General features: G+C 41.9%; 1 protein-coding gene across 12 annotated transcripts in view; it reads right to left on the minus strand.

The window, feature by feature from the left end:
• celf2 (cugbp, Elav-like family member 2) overlaps nt 1-12,798 on the minus strand; it is a 281,076-nt gene that overhangs the window by 91,621 nt on the left and 176,657 nt on the right. The gene's annotated exons all lie outside the window — the stretch shown is intronic.

Raw genomic sequence — 12,798 nt, forward strand, 5'->3', positions numbered from 1 at the left:
CTCAAAAGAAAGTGTTCACTCATTTATTTTCACGCTCGCTCACTCATTCACTCAATAGTGTAAAGACTTGCCTCAGTGTGACTCCCACTGATTTAGTGATTTGCAGGTCAAAAGACATCTTACATTGGTATTTTTTGCTTATTGTCGTGTCATTCAAATGCATCATATCCCGAAAATCTTACCCAAAGTGTTATGCAAGTCAATAACCATAATAAGTTATAAAAGTATTGAAATTGTATCATAAATGTAAAAAACAACAGAAATCAGTAAACACTTTCTGATACAAAAGATTTCTAAGGCACAGGCCCCTCCACATCCCTTATCCCCGTCCCTTTTCCAATCCTTGAATAAATAATAAGTCATGAAAATAAACTTGCATTCATGTTGAGAGTGCTGACGATGAACAAAGCAGTCTCACAGCCGAGGGGAAGATGCTGTTCTTAAAACTGGTGGTACCGCAGTGGATACTTCTGTATCTCTTGCCAGGTGGCAGCAGGGCAAACAGGCATTGGCTGGGGTGGGAACTGTCTTTAGTATCCTCCTGCTTTCTCCTTCTTCAGTACCACTGGGATGTGCAGTAAGATTAATGAATAGGCCAAGTTAGTGTGCCAAGCATCCATTTTAGCGTATGGATTTTTAGAAAGACACAAGTAATTAGCAACAAGTTTTTAAAAAGAGAAAACTTTAACCACACTTTAATGAGGTGTTTTATGGGGCCCTTGGTAGCGCAAGGCCAAAGGCAATTGCTGACCTTTGCCCAGTGTTCTCCAACTGTGAACATTTTCTCATTTTTGAGATATGCTTCATATCCCTAAAGCATACAAAGCCTAAAATACAGACTCAGTCCTTTCTCTCATTTTCTCTCCAACATGAACCATCAACATTCCTCTCTGCTCCTTTGCTGGTGCCACTTCACTGTGCCATCACATTTTGCACGGTAGATGATGTAAAGTAATGACATCATAATGAGAACACATCATATTGATGCAAAAGACAGAAACCTTAGGAATCCCAAAGCTATTAAAGTTCTTATTTTAGATCCATTTACACAGGATTATCCAAACAATCGCCCCAGGTCATATTTATCTGAAAAATGAAATTTCCAGGTAACAAATGTTGTTTTAACTGCATTTTAAATGAGTACATTTCAACTTGTAGTATTTTAAGTACCTGCTCCACACTGAAATGGTCTTTTATGAGCTTTGAAACAACAATTTCATGCAGGCCCAGTTCAACAAGGGTGCAAAAGCATGCATTGCACCGTCAGTTTAATATTTTGCATCCTTAGTTGAAATTTAATTGCACTGCGATGTGTTACAAGGATAAAACATGAGCTGTGCATACTAGTGCACCCCCACTAATTTCAGATGCACCCCCAGTTATTCTATTCTGGAACTGGAGCTGGTTGTGTATCTAATAACTACTCAGATTACTCCAGAATTGTGCCCACAAAAACAAAACAAAGTCTGATTATCAGGCCACTAAAAAAAACTTATTTATTTTATCCAGATTAGGGTTTATTCCTCCCTGTGAACCTGCAAATGACCAAGTAAAAACACAATCACTCACTCAATTACTCATTCACAGAACAGTATTTGGGCTAAAATGTGTGTGCGTGTGCATACAAACACAGTGAAGAAAGTAGAGAGGAAGAGAGGGATTTTGCCTCTTCATTAATCTGTGTGTAATCCCTGCAGAGCGGGGCTGAAACACTGCAGTTGTGGGCCATCCTCAGTCAGCACGCAAACCTGCACAGTCAGGCAAAAACCAGCAGGAGGACATTTAGGCCAGACACAGAGGTGTGTCTCTTCTATTTCCCTCGTATAAACAGCTGCTGTTATTTATTTCATTTCTGTCAAACAGCGGACAAGTCACAGTATGAACTCTTGTCTGTATTTATGTCTTCATGACACTTTTGACATTATTATTTAACAGCCATGGGGAATTTTAACAAAAACAAGACTGAGCAGGAAGGATGGATAAAGACTCTTTGAGCTGATCATAAAAAATGGAGGCTGCACTGGTGACTCAGTCAACGGGGAGAACAAATAGGAAGCCCTGAGATTCATGATGCGTCATCAGGAACAATGAAGACCTGTGTTTTAAATGATGGCGTGACCTTAAGCGCAGCATCTGTCTTAGACTGAGAAGTTGCTTGTTTGTGCCCTAAAGCTGTCATTCTGCAAAGGCCAAGCAATAGAGCCTTACTAATACTGGACTTTTTATGCAAGTATACAGGCTGATAATTGTATTTTAACATAAACACAATAGAAACATATAAAGATCCCTTAAATTTGGTTATTAAATAATATGACTAAGGTACTGTATGTACAAAGCAGATGATTAAAATGCTCCCATTAATTCCATTATACATGTGCGCAGAAAATAGATAATAAAGATAATAAAATAAAGTATCGATTGAGCTCTAGGAGTACTTATACTGTACACGAAAAGGTGTCTGATGAACGGATAACAAACAAGATGGAGGCGAAGAAAGACTTGATGCAGAGTGTTTTTTCTTCATCAGTTTACCTCAGTGTATTATCACTGCGTTCAAAAGGTATTTGATGTATTAACAGTGTGTATTGTGTTGTCTTTTGTAGTGTATTTGCTGTTCTGTGGTTGTTTTTTGGTCTACCTGCCTCGAGACAACAGCTGTACATTAGCTGTTAGCTACCTCTGGTGCAGTTACTTTTAATTGTGTGCTGTTGCTGTAAAATAAACCAAAATAAAATAAAGTGCACACAGTTTAAAAGATTAATTGCCATTTTAACCCACAGGTAGGTGCCTTTCACCAGTGAGAGTTAGCTTAATTATTAAAGAGAATATCAAGTGTAGGTATTACATTTTCCACTGGGAAACCACTATTATGTAAGCAGAATATCATTCTTTCCAAACCTGCCAAACTCCATGGGTGAAATCAATAATTCTACCTCGCAGAACACGGGAGTTGCTGGTCTACTGCTGCCTCGATCTGTTACTTCATTTGCTTTAGTGTGAGATATCGGTGAATCTTGAATAGTCTTTTAAAACACTGAAGTCACACAATAAGACAAACAAACTAATTGATCAAGGCAGCGGTAGTCTAGCAACTCCTGTGTTCTGCAAGGTAAAATCACTGTTTTTCCTTAAGGAGTTTGGTTGGTTTAGAGAGATTTATAACTTATATAACACTGGTTTGCTGCAGGAAAAGGCTGTCTAACAGCAAAGTAAAGCTGTGGAAAAAAAGCGGTGGAAATGCCAGAAAGTTTCCTTTTGAAAGCAGCATATCTTGCCTTTAAGTAACACAATCAGTCCTGACTGACATCATCCACCTGTGAGTCACTGTTCTGTGGAGGTTTTAGTTTCACTATCTTCCTCTCAGTTGCTGCAGGTTCATCTGTTTGGACCTTCTGCCTCCGGCTTTGCTCATCTGTTAATTTTCTTGTGTATTTATTTGTCCACAGATGAGCCGAGTGCGCCATTGTTTACATCTGCTTTGTTGTCCTCTCCATTGTGTTTATGGCGCAGATCGACTCGGTGCGAATGAGGCCGACCGGTTGTGGCTTTGTTGGCCGTATCGCAGACATCAGCCCTTATGACACCTCATGCCCCGCAGTGCATCTTAGTGAAATCCAACAGCGAGCATCTGGAGCAGATTTAGCATCCGAATCCCAGAGTCCCTTTGATGGGGCTGGGAGCGTAATGGATCTGAATTCCTGCGGTGTCCTCTGGGTGCCACGGCTGTTGAATAGTTGGCCCTTAGCCTAGCGTCAGCAACGTGATTGGTGTTGTGATTCAAGTGCTGCCGTTCCTGTGCATTAGCAGGGATAACTCTCAGCTTAGTGTTTTCTTCGACGACCCCCAGCGTGAAAGGCAGCTCGGGGTGTCACATCACTAAACCCTAAGCCCCCCACTTATACTATCAGTATTAATTTACCACCGAGGGTTTCACACCAGCTTCGACTAGTTAAAGGCACGCAGATAAGAGGGCAAATTAGTCACGACTGACAGACTATCACCGGGTAAAAATTTATACAATTTATTCCATGTAGGTCACCGAACTGATATGGCTTTTACACACAAAACTCGGTGGTGAAGTGGAGGCTTCAACATTCTGCAGATCTTTGCTCTCCGTTATCATGATTAAAACTGGACTAACTCGGGATGAGGAAGAACTACTGATACCCTTAAAATAAGTTAAAGTGGGAACATAAATATGGGAAAATCATCCAGTGCAAGTGGAAGTTAAACTAAACAAAAGTGTATTTAAGAATCAGTTGTGAGGAACGGTTCCCTTCTGAGTGTTATTAAAATGAAAATTGGAGACAAAATAAAAATGCAAATCCTCAAAATTAGAAATCATTTCTTTTATACAAAAAAATCCCAGTGTTGAATGTGTCTAATATTACTTTTACTGATCAATGGAAAGATTACACACAATTTATTACATGGCTTTGTTAAATACTCAATTCTGATTGGTCGGGGCATTCAAAGTCTGTTATTTCTGATTAGCAGACTGTTGCTATGAATAACAGACTGTTGCTATGGACACAGTTCTGGTCATAGACTATGGACATGAACAAAACCATTTTTAAATTGAAAAATTTTAATAAATACACTTCCATAAGAAGGTACTCATGCAGTAAACGGGATAATGTAAATGATAATGTTTATCATTTACCTTACTTATTACATGGCTTTGTTGAATACTTGATTCTAGTAGTTAACTTAGCTAACTAGCTAATGGCATTGCTCGCAAAGAGTAGCTAACGGTAGCTTTAGCTAACAGTAGCTAAGGACATTCTACAATCTATTATTTCTGAATAGTAGTGTAGTGTTCACTACAGTAGCTAACAATATTGCTCACAAAGAGTAGCTAATGGTAGTGTTTGCTAACAATAGCTAATGGCATTCTCCTGACTTAGCAAACAAGCAAATTAACTAGGAACCGCATCTGTCACATAAATGAAGCAGAGCAAGAAGTACAAAACTTAAAGTAGGCCTATAAAAAAAACCCCACACAATAGAAAAACTCACAGTTATCCAAAACTATTCTTAAAAAGTTGCACACTAACAGAAGTGTTTTCACCTCTGGTTACTAACACTTCTGCTCACCTTTTGCTGGGAGGTGTGAGGTTTAGTGAAGCCCCCATGAGCTAATAATTGCACCAAAACCCGACCCACACGTACTGCTTATGCCGACTTCAATCAATAGTTTCTATGACAAACAAACAAAATATCACAACCACCAAGAACATCGTGAACAACAGAATTCACGGGGGTTTTTGTGGGTGAATCCAAATGGAAAAGATGCTGAGCTGAGTTTACCACAGCATCTCTACCACCTCCTGCTGGTAAATTATCAGCTGATAGAGATTAAATGTCCTACCTGTCACCTCATGTGCTGCCTGCACCCCATTTAAAGCAGGGTTCCCTTCATACGGTTAAATGGAGCAAATAAAAACCATACAGGCGGTGAAACAAGACGGAGAGAAGAGTGTGGAAGATTTCAGTCGAGCACAGTGTGTACACAGCCACACCGTCCTGAGGAGAGCTCTAATCAGGCATGAGTGAAAACACCTGTGCAGGTGTACAGCAGGTGTGTGTGTTTAAATGATGTCCTCTCACTCAACACTGATCAACATTTTTCAACATTTTCTGAATCAAACAACTTATCAACTAATCGAGAAAATAATGGACAGATTAACCCTAATTGCTTTTGCCTGCCCGTTTCTATTTATATATCTATTTTGCATATTTATAATTGTATATTTTATAGTTTAGTTTAACTTATTTAATTCATAAAAGCGAGCTGGTCCTCTTGCCGTGTTTTCTTTTTTTCATATTATTTTGCTGTGTGATGCTTTTCTAACCCAAAATGTTGGTATTTGATGTCCTGCGAATGAGACTCAACAATCAACAATCATCTTTCCGGTGTGTTTTCAAACAGCTCATATGAATCCTACTGATTTTTGATCAATTGAGAAATGCACAAAATACTGATTTTCCCTCTGCAGCTCCGACTCTTCACTCATGTATGCTTTTCTGAGGACCACTTTTTAAAAACGACAGCCGTCGCAACTCAGTCCTGGGAAAAGTTAATTTGCGCATATATTGACATTTTTGACCGTTTTCACTGTCAACTGTCACCTTGAAGTGTGTAACTGAAAACATGTACGGATGTTAAATCCTTGGCAAATGAGAAATAAATGCATTTAGTTAAAAGGCCATCTCACCCACTTCTTCTGTAGACTTTTTATTTATTTGGTGACCCAAATAAAATCTCCTGTGACCCACCTGTGGGTCATGACCGAGTCTCTGGGAATGACCGTGTTAGTGCACACAAAATGCACGTGGTAAAATTATGGACTGGCCCTTTAAGTGGATTTTCTGGCTATATCTTCATGAAAAAAATCCCAAACTGGCTCATAAGCACATCTTAGCAGAGATGATGATTTCCATGTGAGGCACGTTAACATTTGACTGTGTTCATTATACTTCCTGCATGCTGGGTGCAGAGTGAATGCTATGTGTATACAAGAGGGAGCTCTTTAGCATTGCCTCAGTATTGTACATTATAATTCCATTATAATTCCTATTGCACCTGTGTTCAAGCTTCGGCCCCCTGTGTGCGATTAGCAATTCCAATAGCAGTGTTTGAGGGTTAGCTGCTAGCCATGCACTGTGAATTATGATTCTAGTGGCATTTTTTTTTGCATATCTGTATATGGGAGGGTTAGCTTTTGGTGTTAGCATTAGCGATTCTGACAGTGTATAATGTGCAGGGGAGGGTTGGCTGTTAGCGCTGTGTTAGCCGCTGTGTGTTGTGATTCCCATGGTGTAGCCGGGGCCTGGGAGCCATGCGGCGTGTGACGGATCGTCCCAGGTGGTGGGCTGTCAAGACGAGGATCAAAGAGCAGTGGAGTGGACCTCACACATACACATACACACACTTATACACACACGCACACATCCCCTGCAGTGTTCCAGTTCCACCTGTTTAAGAGTCAGCACACTCGCGGCTCGCACACAAAGCTGCAGAAAGCCAATAAGAGGGCGCATTTTTATTTTAAGTGTATGTCAGCATGTGCGCTTTTTATTTACAGAGAAACATACCTGCGCGACAGCCTTGAACAAGTGGGAAAAGTGCTCCAGACTAGCATTAATAAGCTCTTTCCATCAATTTGTGTCTCTTTTCTCGCAGCACAAACATTTACCTGAAGGCCGGGAGGGCTCAGAACGGGGACGCACACTCTCTGCTTGTGCTGTTGAAGAGGGACACTCAAAAACACACACATACACACAGAAAGTGGCAGTGAAGGGGAGAGAATCTATTAGAGAGAGTGTAAGACAGACGGAGAGGACGTGGGAAAGAAGGGCAGAGTGTCTGCAAGACAGAAGAAGAAGACGAGCGGAGAAGAAGAGCTGCTGTGAGTGGAATAGAGAGCAGAGGAGGGAGATGCCTGTTCATAAATGCTTCATGGCTGCTGAAGGGGGCCTTTGACTGAGTGAAGACCCGCGGCTCCCCGCCTCTGTCAACACATCTACCCCCTCAGACAACAGGTCAACCCCGGCCTCACGGCTCGAGACAGCAGGGCTGCAGAGGAGCCGACGGGGAGCTGAACCGAGCTGCGTTCTGCTTCGTGTGCTGGAATTTCAGGTCGATATCGGCTTTTTACTTCAAATCAGGCAGCGGCCGGACCATGTTGTTCGCGTCTGATCGTGGTAATCAGACTGGTCCGGTGTGCCAGGCACCTCACTGCAATTTTACGTTCTTTGCACGTTTAATTAATGAATGTAATTTTTTTTTATTGCAATTTTAAAGTGGAACATCCAAGTCTCCCCTGCCACAGAATAGGTGGACGGGTCATCTTAGCTTAAGCAGCAATTAATCTACTTAAAAGACTTTCATTAGCCTGGCTCTCAGTGCCCATGAGTGTCCCATTCTCTTTTTGGCAGACAAAGTCTTCATTGGACTCTTCTGCTCTTTATTTTGCCTTTCTCATTTGTTGTTGCCAATGTAGACTTGTAGAGTCCATAGGTGTAAGCTCAGCATCAAAACCAAGTTAGTACCACAGGCTGCATTAAGAAAACGTTTATCTTAAGTCCTAAGTTACGACAGGAAGAGTCTAAGATTTTCCCAGTTTGGTATTACAGAAGCAAATCCTATCCAACTTTAGGAATCCCAAACACTATTTTTCTCATCTCTCCAGGCTAAACAACTTTGAAACTGTTGTTTTTTTTATGATTGAAATGTACAAAAAAAGGGACTTCAAGACAGATGGGTTGGATGTTTCTGCAGAGAAATCCACACAGATTAAACAAGTTGGCTAACACTACACTACAGTTAGCTACTGTTCGCTAACACTACATTAGCGAATACTATCATTAGCTAGTCTTAGAGAACACTTTTTTAAAACTATTGTTAGCCAACACTATCACTAGCTACTCTTAAGTGAACATTACCATTATTAGTGAAAACTACCATTAGCTATTGTTAGCAACCATTACTGCCAGCTACTGTTAGGTAACTCTACCGTTACCTGCTACTAGCGAACACAACTGCTACCTACTGTTAGCAAACACTGTCGTTAGATACTGTTAGCCAACGCTACCATTAGCTACTATTAGCAAAAATTACCATTACATACGCTTACTATTAGTTACTCTCCTAAGATAGGATAGGAACGTTGACTTATGCTGCATTAGAATGGATCTTGTGAACTTGGAATTACGACAGAAATTGTGAACAGATCATTGTGAACTCAGAGCTAACAGGAAATGTCCAGTTTATGATGCTGTGAACACGACATGAGGGGGCTGTTCAAATGGGCTTATATCATAAACACAGTAAACATGTGAACGTACCATTAGGAACTGTTCATCCGTAAAGGCGTTTTTCTGGAGTCAGGTCCCTACCCTACATATCATGGTAACAGTTAAGGCAGGATGCGCAAGTTGGAAAGTTTCTATAATACAGGCAGAGATTCTGACTAGAAAATGCCACAGTGCAGTGAAAACTTATTGACAGCTTTGTAAACTATTGTGACAAAGTCCAGTTTCTTGAAATGATGCAGACTGATGCCTCATCTCTCTCTCTCTCTTTTCACTCTTAGCTTGCATTTTCTACAGAGTGTGTGCATTGCTGCCACTTATTCACCAACTACAGCCCCCCTACACCATCACTAATTGGGCGAAAAACCTGCTTTGGTAGCAATGAGTGGGTAGAGCAGCAACACCAGCAGGAAAACAAACTGGTGTCTTGAAAAATTAAAGGTTGTAGAAGTTGAAAATGATCCATATAAAAATATTGGACTATCAGCACTGTGTGGGCTCTATAATATGACCAGAAATGGAATTTCTTCACACATATGAGTCTTATTTCAAAAGATTTGTTCACAAGATGGAAATCATGAGGGTATTCTGATTGTTTGTGGTCTGGCCTCGTTTCTTTCTGAATCTGTCTGTGTAGTTGACTCCACAGCAGCTCTAAACCATTTTTGTTCTGAAGTTCAAAGGTTCTCAACATTTCTGCCTTGTGACCCCTTATTCTCCCATCCCAGGCTGTATAATTAGCTCCTTCTTATGGGTGTTGCACAGTCCCTTTTTCCTTGCAGAGGACACAGGTGGTCAAACCCAACAACACATTCTCTAAACCCTTAACCATTAGCACTGGAGTCCCACAAGGGTCCATACTGTTCCCACTCCCAGTCTGATAAGATGCTTAAATTTGCTTATGACACTGCAGCAGTGGCTTTAATCTCGATGAAACAGCTCACAGGAGCGAGGTTCTATCCCTGTTGGATTGGTGTAACACAAACAACTTGGAATTAAATATTGCCAAAGCACAGGAATTAGAAGCAGACTTTTGCATGAGCCGTGATGACAGTAAAATTTAACAGGCGGACAGCTGCAAATGCCTTGAAGTGATAATCTCCACTACCTTGAAATGAAGGGATAACACCGCTATTATTCTGAAGAAGGCACATCAAAGGCTTTTCTTTTTTAGACAACTGAGAAAAATGTGGCATATCCAGGGACGGTGCAGTGTAGTTTGGTAAAGCTGCAGTGGAGAGCTTCCTCACCTATGCAATGACTGTGCAGTTTGGCAACATGTCAGCTGAGGACAGAAGACATCTGGACAAAGTGGTGCGTACTGCATCTGGAATTATTTGGAATTATTAATTACTCCCGGCTGACAAAAGAAAGGTCTTAAAGGACACCTCTCACTGAGCTAACAACCTTTTTAATTTCCTTCCTTCTCACAGAAGACCTTGTTTCGTCCAGTTGAACCAAACCCTGAAGCGTTCAGGTTAGTCAGACTGCTGATATGGTTCAGATCAACACCAACATGCACAGACACTCTAGCGGTGCCACATGATGTACTGTATGTGTGTAGAAATTGGGGCATTTGTTGTCTTTTTATTGGACATTTCCACCACATGACCTAGGGAGCCTCATTACATAAACTTCCTCAGTCTGAATTCATATCTTATCCCAGTTTAGGATGACATTTAGGATCTTTGCTGTGCAGTGTCCTCACTGCATTTAGGAAAACAGAACTAACTGAAGAATTTCCTATGTTAGATGGCATCGACCCTGCTGACTGTCGACAGTGAAGATGGGAAACACAAATTTGGTTGATCAAGATTGGCCAACACGATTCGTTCTGAATTTGATCGACCTGCTCTGTCTGTTCAAATCCTTATCGTGGGTCAATAATTGGCAAGAAAATTTCCCATAATGGTGGTGTTTCCTCTCCTCCAGGACGCAATTAATTCCTCTGAGTCATCAAAGCTAAAATTGAACACCCATCTTTTCTCCTCCATGTGTAGACTAGATAGTGACAAGTGAAAAGTTGTCATGGATACAAGCAGACCTGTGCACATTTTAAACAAAGATACAGGCATCACATGACGAGTACCGATTGATAAATCAAGTTTACAGCTCTAGTTAGGATTTTCTACATTAAGTAAGATGTGAGGTCTGAGAAACTTGGAAATTTAATTTAAGATCAGACAAATATGTGAGAAATCTTTCTGTAATGAAGCCTGATATCTTTTGCTATTTGCTGCACTTCATCCCGGGTTGCAGTCTACAATCTGTGACCAGTTCACCAGAGAATCCGCAATTGATTTATTTGAATTTAGAGATCTGACAACCACTGTGATTTATCTAGTGGATTCAAACCTCCAGGTCGGGAGCTGCTTCTCTATTCAGTCCTCAAATGTTTGAGGTCGACTCGGTGCAGACTGAGAAAAAGTCGAGGCAAGTGGAGGTGGTGAAAATAGTAATGCCCTGCAGTCCAGCACAACAGACGTATGGTTTATTAAAAGGGGGAAAAAAGACACAGGTCGGGGGGGTGTATCAGAGAGGTTTCACCCTGCGCCCTTGCACCTGAGGCTGGCTGCAGCTCTCGCAGTGACTCCCTCCCTCTCTCCGTCCATCACTCTGGTTCCTTTCCTTTCCCCTCCACACTCCTTATGACCCTTGGGGTTCCACGCAACCGCTGACCCACATTAACTACACTCTGCCGCAATTACTGCTCGCACAGGCCTCTGGGTGGCATGGGATACGTAACGCCACCTCTCTAATTCTTGCACTTCCCTCCCCCCACCTCCCGCTGTTCCCTCTTCGCTGCCTGCGCAGCTGTAAAAATGCCCCTTAATGTGTATAATTTATGTGTGTCAAAGAGCTGCTGAGTGACAGCAGGGATGGGGGGGGGGGGATGACAGAGAACACATCGTGAATTTGACAGCGCAATAAAGAACAGATTGTCAGATGGAAAAAATAGGGAGAGGATGAGTGGATGGCTTCAAACAATACCGCATTTCTGACGGGCATTTGGCTGATGTTCTAATCCTGTCAACGCAGGAATCGGTCCAGCTCGCAGCACTTCACAAATCTATACAATCCACTGGTTACTTTGGTGGAAAAGCACCAATGTCACCCCCCCTCCTCCAAATCCTCCCTCCTGCGCTCCCTCCCCTCGCTCGCTGCAGAGACAACAAGAGCACTTTCCGGAAATCAAAGCCGCTTTCTGGCCGACCCTCGAAGTGCTCGGAGAGAGAGAGAGAGAAAAAAATTCCAGCTCTGCAACTTCTCTTATAACCAAGCAACTCTCTCTGTCGCTGAGGCATGCAGGAGTATAAACATAGAGAGGGGAAAAAAAAAGACACACAGGCGAGGAGAGAATCCACACACACAATCTCCCATTAAAATCCACCTGCAGCTGCTCTCTAATTGGGCCTCGGTAGCCGGCTAAAAAAGCTAACGTCTAGTTAAGGCGATATAATTGGCCGCTCTGCTTAAGGAAAGAATGAAATAAATCAGTTCTCCGTCTCAGGTCGGCCCCGTCTCAACTGAATCCATTAGTGCAGATAATTGTCTTGGACGGCAAAAACGTTGGTTGCCACAGCCGAGCGAGACGAGCGGATGTCTGCCATCGCTGCCCCGCGCGCCGCATCAGAGCGACCCGGGCGAAGAGATTTTCATCTGAGCGACGATCGAAAATCTGATGCTGTACTGTAATCCGCCTGCGTTTGTGGCATGTGTTTATCTCCGAGCTTGAAATTATTTCCCAAATCTTCACTTGAGGTTTGTGTTGTTGTTCTTTCCAGCTGTCAAGATAGTTACGTTCACACAGACAACATTTCTTCAATCTGATCGGAATCATTCTGATCAAAGTTTCAACTGTTCAACTGTTTCCACGGACACTAAATAAACTGATCTGATGAAACCATGTGTTCACGTGCCCCAAAATATTGATCAGAAAATCACTTTTTTGACGCAAACTGGCTCTGCCCACTGTGAAGC

Source organism: Lutjanus erythropterus, chromosome 22 (genome assembly GCF_056507025.1).
Source record: "Lutjanus erythropterus isolate fLutEry1 chromosome 22, fLutEry1.hap2, whole genome shotgun sequence".
Lineage (NCBI taxonomy): Eukaryota > Metazoa > Chordata > Actinopteri > Lutjaniformes > Lutjanidae > Lutjanus > Lutjanus erythropterus.